Source organism: Triticum dicoccoides, chromosome 4A (genome assembly GCF_002162155.2).
Source record: "Triticum dicoccoides isolate Atlit2015 ecotype Zavitan chromosome 4A, WEW_v2.0, whole genome shotgun sequence".
NCBI lineage: Eukaryota > Viridiplantae > Streptophyta > Magnoliopsida > Poales > Poaceae > Triticum > Triticum dicoccoides.
Window position 1 is genome coordinate 715,351,843 of NC_041386.1, and position 17,152 is coordinate 715,368,994.

At 41.3% G+C, this 17,152-nt stretch overlaps 2 long non-coding RNA genes across 2 annotated transcripts in view; both read left to right on the forward strand.

The window, feature by feature from the left end:
* Window positions 1–1,542: 1,542 nt before the first annotated feature.
* LOC119288103 lies at window positions 1,543–8,686 on the forward strand. Its single transcript, XR_005141097.1, has 5 exons — window positions 1,543–1,770; window positions 1,848–1,934; window positions 2,331–2,572; window positions 2,851–2,956; window positions 3,056–8,686. It is a non-coding gene; the product is annotated as an uncharacterized LOC119288103 (long non-coding RNA).
* Window positions 8,687–16,871: 8,185 nt separating this feature from the next.
* The window catches only part of LOC119289848, a 1,799-nt gene continuing 1,518 nt past the window's right edge, over window positions 16,872–17,152 (forward strand). Inside the window, exon 1 of the long non-coding RNA XR_005141627.1 lies at window positions 16,872–17,148. This is a non-coding gene — a long non-coding RNA (uncharacterized LOC119289848). The remainder of the gene's footprint in view (window positions 17,149–17,152) is intronic.

Consider the following 17,152-nt stretch of genomic DNA (forward strand, 5'->3'; position numbering starts at 1 on the left):
GCCGCCAGCCCGCCCGGCCAGATCCGGGGGCTCCGTCGGCGGCATCGGGGGGGAGGGGCACGGGGGAGGAGGAAGGAGAGGAGAGCGGGGGGAGCCGCCCCGGCCGCCCCCCGGGGAGGCGGCGCGGGCGCGGGATCGGGGGAGGGAGGGAGGGTCTTCAATATTTTTTTTGGAGTGCAACAGTATGAACTGGTTTCCCCATCAGGGTTGTATTTTCTTTTCTTTGATAGATTCTATAGTCATGTACTTCCGTTTCATGTTTCCATGTTTGCCATTGTATGTGCCTTTCTTGCTGAGCTCTATTTGGATGAACTTTTGTCGTTGTGTGATGTGGCTACATGGGTCATGGGCATAAACGGACATTTTGATCTGACCTGGTTTGAGATGTTCTTTTATGCTTGACTTAGGCACTCAGCTACGTGTGGTCTGATGACAATCGACAGAATCTCTATTAAAAAGTATTTGTAATTACTAGCAGCATTCCATAATTTGTATCGGGTCGTCCTAGTGTCGCAACCTAGGAAGGACAAACAGGGTCAGTCACCCCACAGATAAAAACAATGTCAAGCCTTACTTTTTGCAAGTTGCCTTGCTTCTGTTTCTTTTAGAGGAAAGATAGCAATTTGAATCATTACAGTTCTGTTGCACGAACACTGCTAGACCGCGGTGTGTCGAGATCATAATTGCTACACTCAATGGTTACATTGACCTTATTTCTGAAGTTTGCAAAAATTCTATTAAAGAATGTTGCATAATGGCATGTGGAGCAATTTATACTTAATATTTCGCCCGGTGCAACACACGGGCATTTGTAATCTCTATTTCTAATGGAGCAGTTGATGAATATTCTCCACGATTTATTTTCGCTGGTTTTTTTTTCGTCCTCCCTCCCACCTCCCACGTCACATCGAGTCCTCCCTCGACCCGCGAAACAACAACAAGAGATGCACCCATGAACCTTCGGTCGATCCTGAAAAAACAGTGCGAAAAAAATCTACGAAAGAAACGTACGAAAATTAACCAGTCCCTCCTGAGTCGTTCGCCCTCGAAGCACTGGATCCACCCCCTTTCGCTGCGTTTTCTCTTTCCCTCGTCTCCCACTCCGCCGCCGCCGTCGCCGCCGCCCCATCTCCCGCTCCGCCGCTGCCCCTACTGCTCCACCGGACCGGCCTCTTCTTCGAGCGCGGCGGCGGGAGCTGCTCCACCTCTCCACTCCCCCACGCGAGAACGCTCCTAACCCCACCCCCATGCCTGGCCGTCACTAGGGGTTCTTACCCTCGCTACCCTGCCGCCACCTCTCCTCACTTTCCCCACCGCCGCCCCACTGTGCCCCCTCTCCTCTTTCGATCTGGAAAGTGGGAAAGAGATGATGAGCAGAGCCCTCCTCAGCTGCGCCTCATTGTCGCTTGCCGCTCCGGCATATGATCCCCACATCCCGCAAGCGCGCGGCCGGCCGCCCACCCCCGCCCCGCTCACGTCTTGTCAACCTCTCCGATCCCGCATGGCTGCGAACTCTGGTCCTCGCCGGCGTCATGGTCGGAGGCCACGTTGACCCTGCCTCTGCATCCAGCGGCGCCGGGTTCTTCCCGTTGCTGCACCACCTCGCGGCCGAGGAGACCAGGCGCTGGTGCGACCCCACTCCCGCTGCTGTTTTGTCTCGTCGGATAAGCCACATCTGGTTAGTTCCATGCTGCTTTGCTCGACGGCAATTATCGTTCTGATTTGCTCTCTCGTGGGAAGTAGCATGTGGCTCTCTTAATTTATCAGAAGGTACATAAGATTTTGCAAGCAATTGTGGTACATGATCCAGTTTTTGGGGCTGACCTTATTATGCTTTGTTGTCTCAGTCTGACACGAAGGATGAGCGTGTGAGGATTAAGGATGCAGGAGGCAAGGTCATCCGATGTAATGGTTACCGAGTGTCTGAAATACTTGTATATCATGATTATTTGGTGTGCAACTACATTTATCTTGTACCAAATTACTATGCCATTGAGTTCGAAATTGTAGACACGGTAGCTTCAAAGCATGATGCGAAATTACTTGGTGCAGTGTGATACAGACAAATGTCTTGGCGCATTGGTGCTTTGTTTTGAAATCCAGGAAATTAGTTGGGATTGAAGAATTAGCTCTTGTTGGTCATTAATCGTTACCATTTTAAGATTCCTCATTTGTGAAAACTGAAGTCCCCATTCCTTTTGGTCATTTAAGAAAGCATATGAAAGTGAAATGACACACTGTCCCACATATATCTTAACTCTTCTAAAATCATGTTTCACTGCTTGGTTTGTGCTACAAATAATGTCAGTACGTTGAACTTGCTAAATCAGGTCAAATGTGGCTCGGTGATAGAATTAAGCATGAAGGAGGAAGATACCAGCACCAGCCCCAGCAATAAAGACTGTGGCAAGGGCGACGGCAGTGTGTCCCGGCGAGCGTGAGCAATGGCAGCATCATCTCCGACTCCGAGTACCTGACCAAGACGCTGCCTAGGTCACACGTCGAGGACTTCCTCCTGGACAATGCCGCCTCCTTGGCTGTTGTTGTCGTCTCCTCAAATAAGTTGTATCAGGTTAGTTCCATTGCACTGCAAATACTACCACTTCTATTGGGCAAACAAATACAACTTGAAAGTACAAGTCGTATCAGGTTAGTTCCATTGTACGCCAGTGTCGTCTGGCACGCGAACTCAATTTCTTGCATCGCCCATTGTTGTTCATCTGCTGCTCTAACCAGTAACCATCCCTTGCTCCCAATACTTTTGAGCTCGCAAATATAACATTGGTTGCTTGATTAGCATTATTTCTTTCAAGGACAAAACTAATTGTCGATTCTTTTTGGCTAAAGCAGAAGAATTTTGGATGCAGACCTATGTGGTTTCTTCATAGTACTAGGGAGCCGACAATAAAAAAACATGAGAATTCATCACCTATCTTATCCACCGCAACTGAACAAGGTTTGCCAACATCTAGCTTAATCCTTTTGAATGGTTGGTAGCAGACCTGTCCTACAAGCAGAAATCATCTACTTTGTGTTTGAATTTTCTAAATTACAGTAAAACATGTGCATACTTCGCCGCTTCGCCGACGACCCCGCGGCCGAGCAGGAGGAGTGCTTCCATGGCTTCAAATATATGCGAGTAGATTCAGGCTGCAGCACATGCTTCCATCACCTCCCTGTGTCGCTGGAGTCATGGGCTCCGTCGTGTGGCGCACTGCCAAGGATGTCAACCATGTTGCCTGCAGCCTGCAGGGTTCAGTGCCGTCATCTTTGTCTGCATCGGGTCACGCTCCCATTACCTCATGCCCCCCTCTCATTCATGCTCGTCTTCTTCATTTTGGTTGTTGATCCGGATATTAGATGCCCTCATAGGAAGTACATTGTCAGTGTTAATAGATGATTTTTTTTTCCCAGCAGATGGAGTCTCCATAGTTATATGGCTGCTGAGATGAGTTGCTCAAATGGTTAAAATTATGTTTGTGCTCCAGGTCTAGAGGAGGTAGAGGAGCTCAGTTTGATCCTAAGGATGGTGTTGCTTTTTGTAAAATTAAATTACTTGTTCGTATCATAATTTCAAACTGGGATTTTTTCTTTTCTCAACTATTCGCTATTTGTTGTACCTTCGATGTTTTAAGTGGCCAATTTGAGCTTGTCCAATCACAGTTTCCACAAGCATTGTATGGCCTTGCTGGAAATCAGATGTCTTAACCCTTTTAAAGTTCTGATAGAAAAATCCTTACATTCTTTGGCTTACAACCAAAAGGATATTCTACTTCAGGTTTTGTCTTACAAACATAGGAGATTCTACTTCATGTTTTGTTTTACAAGCAAATATAATTCTGAATGTCATTTATGTTGATGGATAGTAAGTTATAATCATATGGTAGCCTCAAGAAAGTTCAGGACAAGAAGCATGCTACTGCTTTTGCGAAATATTATGTTCCACTGATGTAACGAGGTATGCTCGTGATCTACAGTACTAATGCACCTTACCCAGCAGCTTCTTGTCAATAGTTACAGTGCTTCGTTAAAATAATTAGTATGCTCATTGTTAATTATAGGCTAGATGTCTTGCACACACCGCAAATTAAGGTTTTGGAACTCCATTTGCCAATAGTATCAGTGAATCAAACACTCCTATCTATCTGAATTCTAACAGTAAGTTGTGATTGCATATGACACCTTATTCTTCAGTGATCATTCTCTACGGTTTATTATTAGTTCTGGTTCAGTTTATAGTATAAGTCATTTATTATTCAGTTTTTTTCTCTTCAGACTTTAGATTCTTCAGTTATCTTATTCTTACTCCCTTTCGTTCATTAGTGTTCATTTTTTATTCAGTCCTTAGACTCATTATCCTAGATCAGTTTGTTGGTGCAGAGCTGGCAGTATCGAGAGGCTTTCTTCTGACATATCCTCTTGTAAGTACGGGATACGTGTGCAGACTGCGTAAGCATCAAGCGGCGGGACATGGATTCAGTTTTTTTGGTGGTTGTAGCTGAAAGTTGTGTGGTTGTTGCTCCACCGATATTATAATGGAGCTCCTAATTGTGATACATTAATTTGTATTCAATCACACATAATATGTCCAAGATTTTAGCTCCATGATCACTCATCTGTGGTTGTCTGCTTTTTAGCAAATGTCAACATATTCACTCTCAACTCAGTTTTTCTGGTAGATGTGCTAGGATCAAATGGGTTGTCATTTCTAAGCTGCAGGGTCTTTAAGCTTTATAGCTCATGGAGGTGAATATGGAAATGATCATAGCGTCAATTTATATTTTTCTCCTGGAAATGGGATTATCCCCACAACAGTACTTCATGAACTTTACACTCTTCATGGTTGCCAGGTGCCAGCAATAATTAGGAAATTATTAGACCAATCCTTTTTTATGGAACTCTATTCTAGAATAGGTACTCTTCAAATTGTGATGTTACTTGAGTGTTGCGGTTAGACATACATTTGGGTTGTTTTAAAAAAATGAGCATATGTTTGTCTTAATGTTAAATGCAGCTTCCAAAATAGCTCATGGTGATTTCTTATGTTCTTTACTGTCTTAGCACTATATTAGGACAGTCAATTTTTCCGGGTCGCTGCTACTTTTAGTGTGGATAAAGATATATCAAGTTGTAGGTAGATTGTGTATCATGCATTTGCTTATATCAAAATTACCATTCACTATTTTGGAATCCCCGTTCCACGAAACGTCTTAGGTATCTCTTGCCATTGCTTAATAGTTGTCCTTTGCAGGTCATGATTATATTTTGTAGTGAGATTGGCAAAAGAATATATTATACTCCAGTTCACAATATTTTTATTTGAGGAAAAGCCCCTTGGAGGTGATCTCTTTCTTATGAACATCAGTGTACGTTTGAGATGTTATGTCAAAACATTTGATTGCTGAAAACAGGATGGAACGGGCTAGAAAACATTTATTTTGAAATCAGACTTACAATGCTATATATCTGATGCCAAGGAGCAGAAACTTGCAGCGGCATCTCCGATACCCTCTGGACGAGCTGCAATTAGATCGTAGCTGACGACGCGGCGATGACCACCGAGGTATGCCCTTCTCTCCTTGCCCTTCATGCCAATATTCAGTCTTTTACAGGGTCATCCCCGCGTTGCTTGCAATCAATCTGCTAGCGACAGTAGAAATTAACAATGCCATGTGTGTGTTTCTACATGGTGACATATAAGTGCAGGACCGGAGTGCACGCTCACCCGCAGAACCTTCAGGGTGCTCCATGCTCGACATCTTCTCAGCGTAGCTGCTTGATCAATAGTTTTGATTGATCTATTTGATAATTTAAATCAGTAGTTTTGATTGATCTATTTGATAATTTAAGTTATCCGATAGTGTCACTGGTTCACTCATGCTCTTTTCTTATGTTGTTATTTAATCATTATGGGCTTGGATATTCTCTATAGCATCTCAATGATTCACTGCAATTGGCCAAGTTCTTCTCGATATTTGATACTGTATGAGAGTAGCAGTTGGACTAAAAAAACTACAACAATATGCAAGTATAGCAACCACTTGATGCTGAACCTTAATGTTTTCGCTTTATCTTCATCTACATTATTAACTAATCTCTCATGTTATTTTAACAAGTTCTAAATTTTTAGCTACACGATTCACAGTAGTTTCGGAAGCACAAATTGATGTCTATAACTTATTTAGGGTAACCTTTTGCTCCATCTGGTAGATATGTAACAAGGCAATATAGAGGGATATAGAGAGCTATTTTTAAATACTCTCAATATTTCCATTCATGACCGAACATGCCAGATAATTAGATTCTGTCTCCTTTTTTCACTACACAACCGTTCTAATTCAGATAATGCAATAATGCATGCTGAACTCATTCATTTCAGCTGAGTACATGTTGTCTATGTCTCTTATACATATTGTAGGCCAAGATGAATTCCTCAAGTGTTAGATTCTTTAACGTGCCAGTGCATAGAGCTTTTTTAGCATTTTAGCCTATCATATATTGTTTCTTAAAATAAACAGCGGAAATGGCCAACTTTAGAGGGCAGGCCTGGCGCAGTGGTGAAGTCCTCCCCACTTGTGCCAAGAGGTCCTGGGTTCGAACCAGCCTCTCTGCATTGCACTTTGCAGGGGTAAGACTAGGTTCCTATAATCCCTCCCCAGACCCCACCTTGTGTGGGAGCTTCTATGCACTGGGTCTGTCCTTTAAATGGCCAACTTTAATCAGATATGTCTGCTAAAATCCACATTTGGATAATCTTTTCTCTTTTCTTAGTTTGGTCGCACATGGATCAACTTAGTGTGTTTACCTTTTTCACTATATGCATTTATACTTGGGGAAAAAATCCCTCGCCACTAGCTCTGAAACGTCAACAATGTCAGCGTCTAATAAAGAGAACTCGTGGATATGATTGATCCAGAAATAAGTGGTTCTCAATAGGAAATGGTACTTTTATATTCTTGATGATTATTATTTTTGTGTAAGACAAATTACAATCGATAATTCGGCATAGTATGATCTGGATAGCTTTAAACATAGAAGCAGGCATCCTATTCTATTTATTTCCATCATTGTTGCCTATACCATATTTAAATTTCTGTCTTTATTGTCCTTGTATGATGATAGCCCATTGGGAAATAAAATTAAATGGGTTAAATACTTTGTTCGTTATTTCAAGTACCAAATTTACATTCATCGTTTAGTGGTTCGTCGAAATTCTTCTACCTATGACTTTGAAATTGGCCACTAGAAAACCAACATGCCACCCTCTTCACAACCTTAGTTAGTGATTCGTTCAATTTAGTGGGTGTAAGTATGGGAACACTGATCTTTATATGGTAACCTTTCATGCTCATTTCATTTCTCATTTTGTTGATCATTAATGTTACTTCGTTGACAAATGATATTTACAGTACTTCTGGATGACAGAGTTTGAGTTCTATGTGAAGTTCCAAAAGGAATACCTGCAAGACTCCTTCAACTTAGTAAGATTGCATATGTCCTTTGTGCTGCACAGCTCCAATGCTTCACTCCTCTACTCATAGTGGGAAAAAAGTCTTAGGTACTCTGAATTTTATCTTTTCTTCCCCTCACGCTTTGTTAGGTAGGATCAATAGTTTATCTTATCGGTTGGAATTTTGAGAGGCCGATTGAGTATTGAGTGATGGGAATACTGAATTTACTTGGTTTCTATCCTATTCTCATATCTGTAACTAGCTCTGCATGTCGTTAAGAAGGGACGACCTAAGGAGTGGAGAGATCTGAGGCAACCAAAATCCTGCATCTGCATGCTTATAGGCGTTTGACAATCCTACACCAGGGTCACATATATATGGACATTCAGTTGACAATCCTACACCAGGTTCACGTATATATGAACCTGAATCTGCATGCTGAAAACTGGATGTGGCAGTAATCCACTCTTCAGGCAGAAGAAAATAATCTGAGCTATACTCAACATAGTAGGATGTCTGATGTATTACTATGGAAATATAATTATACAATACATAGCTGAATGTTAAGCTTGGCTCTCATCATAGATATACTGATACATAGCAGAATGTTATTTGAATTTCAGTTATACAAGATTAATGAAAATGTTAAGCTTGCACAGATGGTGCTGACTACGGAGGAGCTTGCCTAGGAGTTAGCGGAGCCGGAGGACAAATATCAGCACACCATGGTTGTGTTCTTACATGGTGCTGGCCGTGGCCATGGTGATGCTGAAGGCCATGACCGTGGCGTTGGCCATGGGTGTGGTCGTGCCGGTGGCTGAGGCGTTGAAGGTGCCCGTAGACATCCCAAGGGTGGCCGGTCGCAGTGGGGATGGCCGTGGACCTGGCAACAGTTAGTCCTCTCCCTGGACGTGCCTATAGTTATAATTAGTTGTAGGTGTTCCACGAATGTAGGTTCTTCTTTCTTTTATCGGTATAAAATCAAAACTTGTGGAATTGTTCTTGGTGTGGGTTTGATTTTGTCGCGGAGGCTCCATACGGGCTACCAAGAGTCACCATGGGCCGGGCGATAGAGTTTCGGATGGAGTATCCATGTAGTCAGTCTTGTGTGTATGTGTGCCTCAACGGGTGCCAGTGTGGAGCACCTATCTGCCCTAACTCGAGGCCCTTACCGAGGAGTTGCGTCGGTGCTCAAAACAGCTATTGGTTGTGCTTTTTCTCTGCACGACTAAATTGAGATAATCCTGTTTGCAAGAAAAGGGATGGGTGTGTCATGATGTAGGGTTTTTTATGTTGGGATCGCGTGTTACCTATCTGCCTTGACTCGAGGCCCTTGCCCGAGGAGTTGCGTCGGTGCTCAAAACAACTATTGGTTGTGCTTTTGCTCTGCACGACTAAATTGAGATAATCCTGTTTGGAAGAAAAGGGATGGGTGTGTCATGATGTAGGGTTTTTTATGTTGGGATCGCGTGTTATCTATCTACCTTGACTCGAGGCCCTTACCCGAGGAGTTGCGTCGGTGCTCAAAACAACTATTGGTTGTGCTTTTGCTCTGCACGACTAAATTGAGATAATCCTGTTTGGAAGAAAAGAGAAGGGTGTGTCATGAGGTGGGGGTTTTTGTGTTGGGATCGTGTGTTTGAGGATTAAATCATAGATAGCCTGTACCGTCGAGAAGCTTGAATTTTGAGGAGCATGTTGGGTGCCCGTTTGATGTTCAAACACTCCAGAAAGAAATGAGCTTTGACCTTAAAGATAATGTAATTATTTATCATTTATTTATAATGCATTGTTAGCCCGTAGGAACGCACAGATGTTCGTATCGAGGTGTTCCCGAACTCCCGAACTAGTAAATAAAAAGAAGAAAAACACTTGGCTCCCCCCACCCCCACGCACCGTCCCTGTCCTCCCAACCAGCACCCGTCGGCCTCCCCACAGACCCCCGCGCGGCGAGGCTCACCCAGCCCGCCGGCGTCGGCGGCCCACTTTGCCGTTCGCCTGCGCGCATCCCTGAACCCCAACCGACCGCGCGCGCCCCGCCTCCAACCCTGAGCGCCGCCGCCCGATGCAGGTCACCCCCGAGCGCCGCCACGCATGGATCCGGCTGAAGCCGGCCAGATCCCGTCTCCACCTCGGCGTCCGCGCCGCCCCGCCCGGCGCATCGCCTCTTACCTTCCCGGTCGCCGCATAAGGATCCACAAAAGCACAGCGGGCCTGCATCTTTCCGTCCCCGCACGCCTACACGCCCGACCCACCGGCGCGCCTCCACCCCCAACTCGCCGGCGCGCCACTCCAGCCAGCCCGCGCGGCACCCTCACGCGCGCGCCTCCCTCTGTCCGAGCTTGCCGCTGCGGCCAACCGCCTCCATCTCCACCCGCAGTTCCCATCTCCGCAAGCACCTGCGCCTCTTCGAACTTCTTCAGCTAGTCTCTCTGCAGCCCCACACACGACATCACCCGGCCGCCGTTCAAATTGTGCCTTGGCTACAGTCCAAGTCCACAACGCGCTGATGCTCCGCCTCCTAGCGCGTGTATGTCGAGCGCGACTGCCCATGAGTTGCTGCGGGTGCAGCTGCAGCTCTCTGCGTATGTGTCCACTTGTGCACGCACACAGCTGCTCTTCTCTCTCTGTCTCTCTTAGTACATGTGTGCAACAGCGATTCAGCTCTCTAATGGTGTTTTCTCTTGTGTCAGTTTGACGGCTCTAATGGTGTTTTCTCTTGTGTCAGTTTGACGGCTGCTACAATTTACTCCTACTCTTTATCTACTGTCTCAATAATTGTTCTAGCGCGCGTGAGAAGTTCATGTACTGACAGCATATAAATGTCCGTCAGAGAAAAAAAGACCAAAAACTCCGACAGAACAGATCGATGAAGAAGTTCACCACAGATGCAGGGAGAAGGTCACCACGGAGGCAGGGAATAAGTTCACCAGAGGCACGGAGATGGATGCGATCTCACATCCTGTGTATTCTTGAGATGGCCTCCCTTAGCCTCAAAACCATATTGCCTACAAATATGATAGTTTCAATGCTACCGTCACATGTAAAGAAAATTAGATATATACATGTATAGAACCTACAACAACTTTACGTGGAGTTGATGGATTATTCAGTGGTTGATGCTGCCACTATTGATTTTTTTTGGGGATGGTCTTCATCACCGTTCAATAATTCACTCCCCCTCAACACTGATTCCTTCAGCTAGATCTCCCTTGTTATTTTGTATTCTTTTCTTTTCTGAAAAGTATTTGCTCTGAAATCCAGATCCGATGATGTAGCTTTGGCTATTCTTGAAAGTTCTTGAAAAATCTGGAGAAAATTGTACATGCTCTTTAGGGCAAAATTTTGGCTTTTTTCCGTAGTTCAAAATGTTGTATCCGAGAAAGTCGAATGTGTTATCTGAGCAAGTTCAAATAAATTTAAACATGCAAGGTAAAAAAAATCATTTTTTTGTTTCTATAAATAAAACCAAAGAAGTTCAAATTAAAATAACGGAGTAGTTCAATCTTAGTAAAAATAACAGATTTTTTCTGTTTAATAATAAAACCAAGAGCCTCACATTAAAAAAAATCATTTCGGTGTTTTTTTTTGAAATTATCCTTGTTCTAAAAAAACTAGCAAGTTCAAAAAGTTTATAAAACAAAATTTGCCCTTTTTTAAAAAAGAACTAGAAGTTCAACTTGAAATAACTCGGCGGTTCTATGTTTATGGTATAACTAGGAATTTTCCCATTACTAACGAATAACACCAAGTAGTCCAAATTAAAAAAATGAAGCGGCTCGATGTTTATAAAAACTCAATTTTTTTGATCAAATTAAAAAGAACATTGTTTTAAGGTTTCAAAAAAAGGAAAAAAAAGTATTTCAAATAAACCAAGAAGTCCAAATTATAAAAATAGAGAAGTTTGATATTTATAAAAAAAACTCAATTTTTCTGATCAAATTAAAAAGAACATTGTTTTATGGTTTCAGAAAAATGGAAAAAGAAAGTGTTTCAAATAAACCAAGAAGTCCAAATTATAAAAAAAAGAGAAATTTGATATTTATAAAAAAAACACAGGTTTTCTTCGTTACTAAAGAATAAAATTAAAGAAGTTCAAATTAAAATGAAAGGAGTAGTTTGATGTTTACGGAAAACTAAAATTCTTTCCATTTCTAGGAAAAATATATGAGGTTCAATTTTAAAAAATGTTTGATGCTTATTAGAAAACATATTTCTAAGAATAAAACTAAGAAGTTCAATCGAAAATAACAGAGAAGTTCGAAGTATATAAAAAAGTCATATTTATTGCAAGAAGTTCACGTGCACCTCCGTGGATGGTTCAGAATTTATATTGCAGGACATCCAACCTCCAATTACATGTTTTAAAATGGCAAAAAATGATGTCCAACTTTCAATTGCGTGTAATTCGACATATACAAGAAAATGCGACAGAAATTCATAGTGAAAACAAGAAGAAGTTTAAGTACTGCAAGGAATGCATTTTCGATAAGAATAAAAGTATAAAAAAAGCTTAAAAGGTTTGTTAAAATAAGTTCAAGTGCTATGTCCGTGGAAGTTCAAAAAAAATTGCGAGAGGTTCACCTTGTACTTCCATGTTCGAAAACACAAAATAGGAATTTTTTTGCATTTTAAAATAAACCTCTCAATCCACAAAGAAGTTCAGTTATTATTTGGGAGCAATTTGATTTCAAAAAGAAAATAAAAAATCAAATTATAAAAATGGAAAAAATTTATGTACTACATGGTGTGTGTTTAATATGAGGAAAACTGAATTAAAAGGCAAGGTCCAATTTTGTTGTTGTTATAAGTTCAAGTCCTCGGTCGGAGAAAGTTAAAAAATTATTGTGAGAGAGCTTTGTACAAAAGGAATATCATTTGTGTAACACTGATGAATGGCCGAGAAAATTACAAACGAAAATATGTCACAAAAGCAGCAGGAAGTTCAACTACTACAGTGAATGAATTTCTGATGAAAGTCTTTTAAAATCTTCGCGAGTATGAAAAAATGATCAACACGGAAAAGATGCGTGTTTACAGCAGCTTTACACGGTTATATCACTCGCTCAATTCCGGTGAGTGTTCTGGTGAGTGGATGAAGAGCTACGAGCAAAAAAAGCCCATGAAAAACGAGTGAAGTTGACATGCCGAGAAGTTCAAGTTTTTCACGCGGTGCATTTTCGAAGAATCTGTTTCGCGACAAAGGCAGAATGCATGATCTCGTCGTTTTTCAAATTACTTGAAAACGGCTAGGAATCAGAGAAAACCATCAACATGAAAAATTTCCGATTTTCCGTAGCTTTTCAACGGCATATTATTTATCCCATTCCAATAAAGTTTGGAGAAATTATGGCAAAATATGTGTTTAGCCATTTTAAAAGTTGACTTAAAACCGTAAGGAATCAGGAGAAACAATATATACGAAAAATTTCCGCATTTCCTCAAGTTTTTAACGCCATATCACTTGCTGCATTCGGACATACGGTTAAAAAATTAGCTTGAAAATACGAACTCGATGGAACTTGTATCGTTTTCTAAATTACTTTTAAACCGTTTAAAATTAGAAAAAATGTTCAACATTGAAAAGTGGCGCATTTTCATAAGCTTTCCAACGCCATGTCATTTGCCTCAATTGGATTAGCCGTTTAGAAATGACATAAAAAATACTAACTCGGCTGTTCGGTTTGCGAAATTTTACGATTTTCTAAATTACTCTTTAACAATAGGGAATTAGAGAAAACTTTCAACATGTAGAAAGAGCGGTTTTGCAGGAGCTTTTGAACACCATATTATTTACCTCATTCCGGTAAATGGTTTAGAAATGCGATCAAAAATACGATTCACATTTTTTGTATGAAGAAAAACGGTTTTTAAAACTACTCTTAAACCGCTTACATTTTGCCAAAAAAATTAACTTGGGTCATGATACCCGTGTCCATAGCTTTCCAACGGTATATCGCAAGCCTCATTTGGGCAATGTTGGCGGAAGTTCAACCTAGCACCGGGAGAAGTTCAAGTCGAACAACTCAGGCAGTAAAATTGCAAAAAAGCGCAAGTTCTTCACGACCCGAGAGCAAAATCCACCAACAAACGAGATTCTTATTTAAAACGGTTAGTTACTAAAAACCGTTTCTAAATTACACTTACATCACATAGAACACGACTAACCAGAATAATTCGCGCGATGAGACACGGTTGCGAAGATAGCCCGAAGGTCGGGTTCCTACAGAGAGAAGTACAGGCATGTAACTCGGGAAGTTCATGTCGTGATCAGAATAATATTCTGATCCCGTAATCAGAATAATATATATCCAATAAGGGTTTTAGTCCTTTAACTTTTAAAGGATCGGCTAGAGATGACCTTATGACTTGTTTATTTTAGTTCTTCACAATGTGATACTCTATATGTGCAACTATTTGTCGTGCAGTTCAATTTCATCAATAACAGTTTCAACAATACCACTATGAGTTACGATATTTGGTTGCTGTTAAGGATATTGTAGTTGACATGCATTTTCGTTTTTTTAACAATAACTAGTGTACTTTAGACCTGCACAATACCAGTTTGAATGACTATTTGCTTGTTTTTAAATGTCATGTCTGATGCAGTTAACACACCTTTCCACTTCTTATTTTGCTTAACTAGCGTGCTTAAGCCTGCACACTGAAGCTATCATTTGTAGATTATGTTGTCTACCATGGATATATTTGGTTGATGTTTAGCCTGTTGTGCTTAACATGCCTTTATATGTACTCATGTAGGACAATGTTGAGAACAGTGTTGTTTTCCATCAAGGTTAGTTTCATCGCATTGCTTATATTTACTCATTGTTCAGGATATCGATAGCTGGTACCATATAGCATGGGGTTGATAAGGGATTAATCGTCGAATCAGACATTTCACGGTATATATCTGTAACCCATTTATCACTAGGTTAACTAGGGCCATATTTAATATATCTGAGGCTACATAGCAACATAAATTGTACTGAATGACTAAATATGCTATCTCAGGCTACATAGCAACAAGGAAGAGTGTTACCTTAATGTTCTGATGATTTCTAGATATACATGTAATAAAATCTTATATAATGGGATGGAGGGAGTGTTGTAGTACATCATTTTTCAATTGTTGTTTAGCCTCTAATATTAACTTGGTGCTTTTAGGTACATATATCATTGCCAAAGTTCCACACTTCGACCCTTTCTGGGGCAATGAGATATTCATGAACCAGCATCAAGTGAGGAAACTGATAAAGATTGTTATTAAAATGGGTCCAAAGACATCAATCGAACTATTTGTTTACACTTTATGCAAGACAACAGTGAACTGCAGGATGGTAAGTATGAACCCTGTAGCCTTCTTTTTACTGCCCGTAATAAGTTGTGTTAGATGAAAATGTCTGAATCTTTTTCTTTTGCAGTGGATCCTGAAGCAGTTTACTCAAAATTACCTCTCAAACTACATGATTGGTGGTCGGCCATCACAAGGGGTTGGACTAGAGTCCTGCATGCCTTCTGCATCCAAGAAAGCACAATAGGGCCATTCCGCTTCACCTTGTTCACCAACCGGAATGTCTGTCGCCTCTTTCTTTACCATCTATCATACTAAAGTATAGAACCCTGGTTCATCATTCTTTATTTGATGCTTATGTAATTCTTAAACATATGTACCTGTGAAGCATTGGTTGTTTGAACCTGATGGATATGAATAAAGCTAAAGCCTACTTTCAAGTTTAAATTAGGTACAATTTTAAATAGCAACAATTAAATTAGGGCGAAATTACGGTGTGCAGGTCATTACAACGCACACGGTTAATAAAGCACAGCGTGTGCGATATACATCATAATCCAACACGGTTTATGGAGAGAAAACGTGTGTAACAATGCACACAGTTGCCATTTGTAAAGCGTGTGTGATGTCAGACACTATCGCATACGGTGCGGGAAAACTAAATGTGTGTGATTGTCTACCTATCATACACGGTTTATAATCATGAACTGTTTGTGATGTGCCAGGCATCGTAAAACTCCCGTGCCTGAAATCTGCCTGGAAAACTCCCGTGCCTGGAATCTGCCTTGTTTTAGGTAAAACCACAAAACTCTGACTATGATGGCAATGCGAACACAAACAAGTAGTAAGGATGAAGCGTTTGGGATATTCGAGCTATCAGAAACGGTTATATAGGGACAACTGTATGCATCAAGGCTCCCTATCCCTGACGGTTTCTGGATCGTGTGGGAAGGACCCCCCTATCGCCGTCACTCACTAGGCGACGGTTCCAAATGCCGTCGCGGAAAGGGGTTAAAAACCGTTTGTATAGTACCGACGCGTACCAGTGTATTACTCCATCAATTAATCGCTATCGAGCATGCATCTATGGTATTAAGTTCATGACAAGTAGAGTAACACTTTAAGCAAGATGACATAATGTAGACAGAATAAAACCAAGCAATATGGTTAAACCCTGTTGTTTTACCCTTAGTGGTAACAAAATAATATGTGCCTCACTACCCCTTCTGTCACGAGGTGAGGACACCGCAAGATTGAACCCACTACAAAGCACCTCTCCCACTGAAGATAAATCAATCTAGTTGGCCAAACCAAACGGATAGGTCAGAGAGAAATACAAAGCTATAATAAATATGCATAATAAAGTTGAGAAAAGACTTAATTACTTTCAATGAATAATCTGATCATAACCCATAATTCATCGGATCCCAACAAACAAACCGTAAAAGAAGATTACATTGAATCGATCTCCTAAGAGAACATTGTATTGAAAATCAAAGAGAGAGAGAAGAAGCATCTAGCTAATCACTATGGACCCATAGATCTGTGGTGAACTATTCACACATCATCGAAAGGGCAACAAGGTTGATGTAGAAGCCCTCTATGATTGATTCCCTTCAAATTTCATAGCAACCCCCAAATTAATTCATTATTTGATATGTAAATGTAAATCATGCATAATACATGTATACAAACTTATGTAGTCAAATTAAATGGTGCTATACCATCTCTCTCAAACCGGAAACTTTGGCCCCCCTTCGGAATTACCTTCGAATTTTGATCCCGTGGATATCTCTTCGGTACTTATGTGTAACACTTTAAAATAATAACCTCGACATCAAGTGGTCATACAATGACACCTTACCAAGTTTCATTTTTCAAGCTTCGTTTATATATATTTCTTAAACGGAATTATTTTACAGTTGAGTGATTTACAATTGACTTTCATTCAAATTTGTGTCCGTTCGATCTCATGCAGAGATCATGCTTGGAGCTGACAATTTCGGGTGGTTTTCATGTCGGGCGTGGTTTTCTTTTAGGACCAGCCCGTTACCACCGCCCATCCGCTGGCTTCTTTTTTCTCTCCTTTCATTTTGTGTTTTCCCTTTCAGGCAGAGAGATAGAGAGACCGACAGGGAGAGAGCGCTACATCGGTGGAAAAGAGGCGATTCCTCTGTAGTTCATGGCGATTCCGAGCTTATCCAGTGCTCGAGCTTGATTGCCTCTCTGGTGCTCTGTGGTTTCAGTTGGTTGTCTCACCCCTTTCTCCGTTGGATTTCACGTTTCGGTGCTCATGCCCCCTTCTAGATCTGGTGATCTTTGCTTTGATTCCTCTGGTGTTTGATGAAGATGAGCTGTTGCGATGGATTGGCCTAGGATTTTTCTGTTGCAGATGTATTGATGGTAG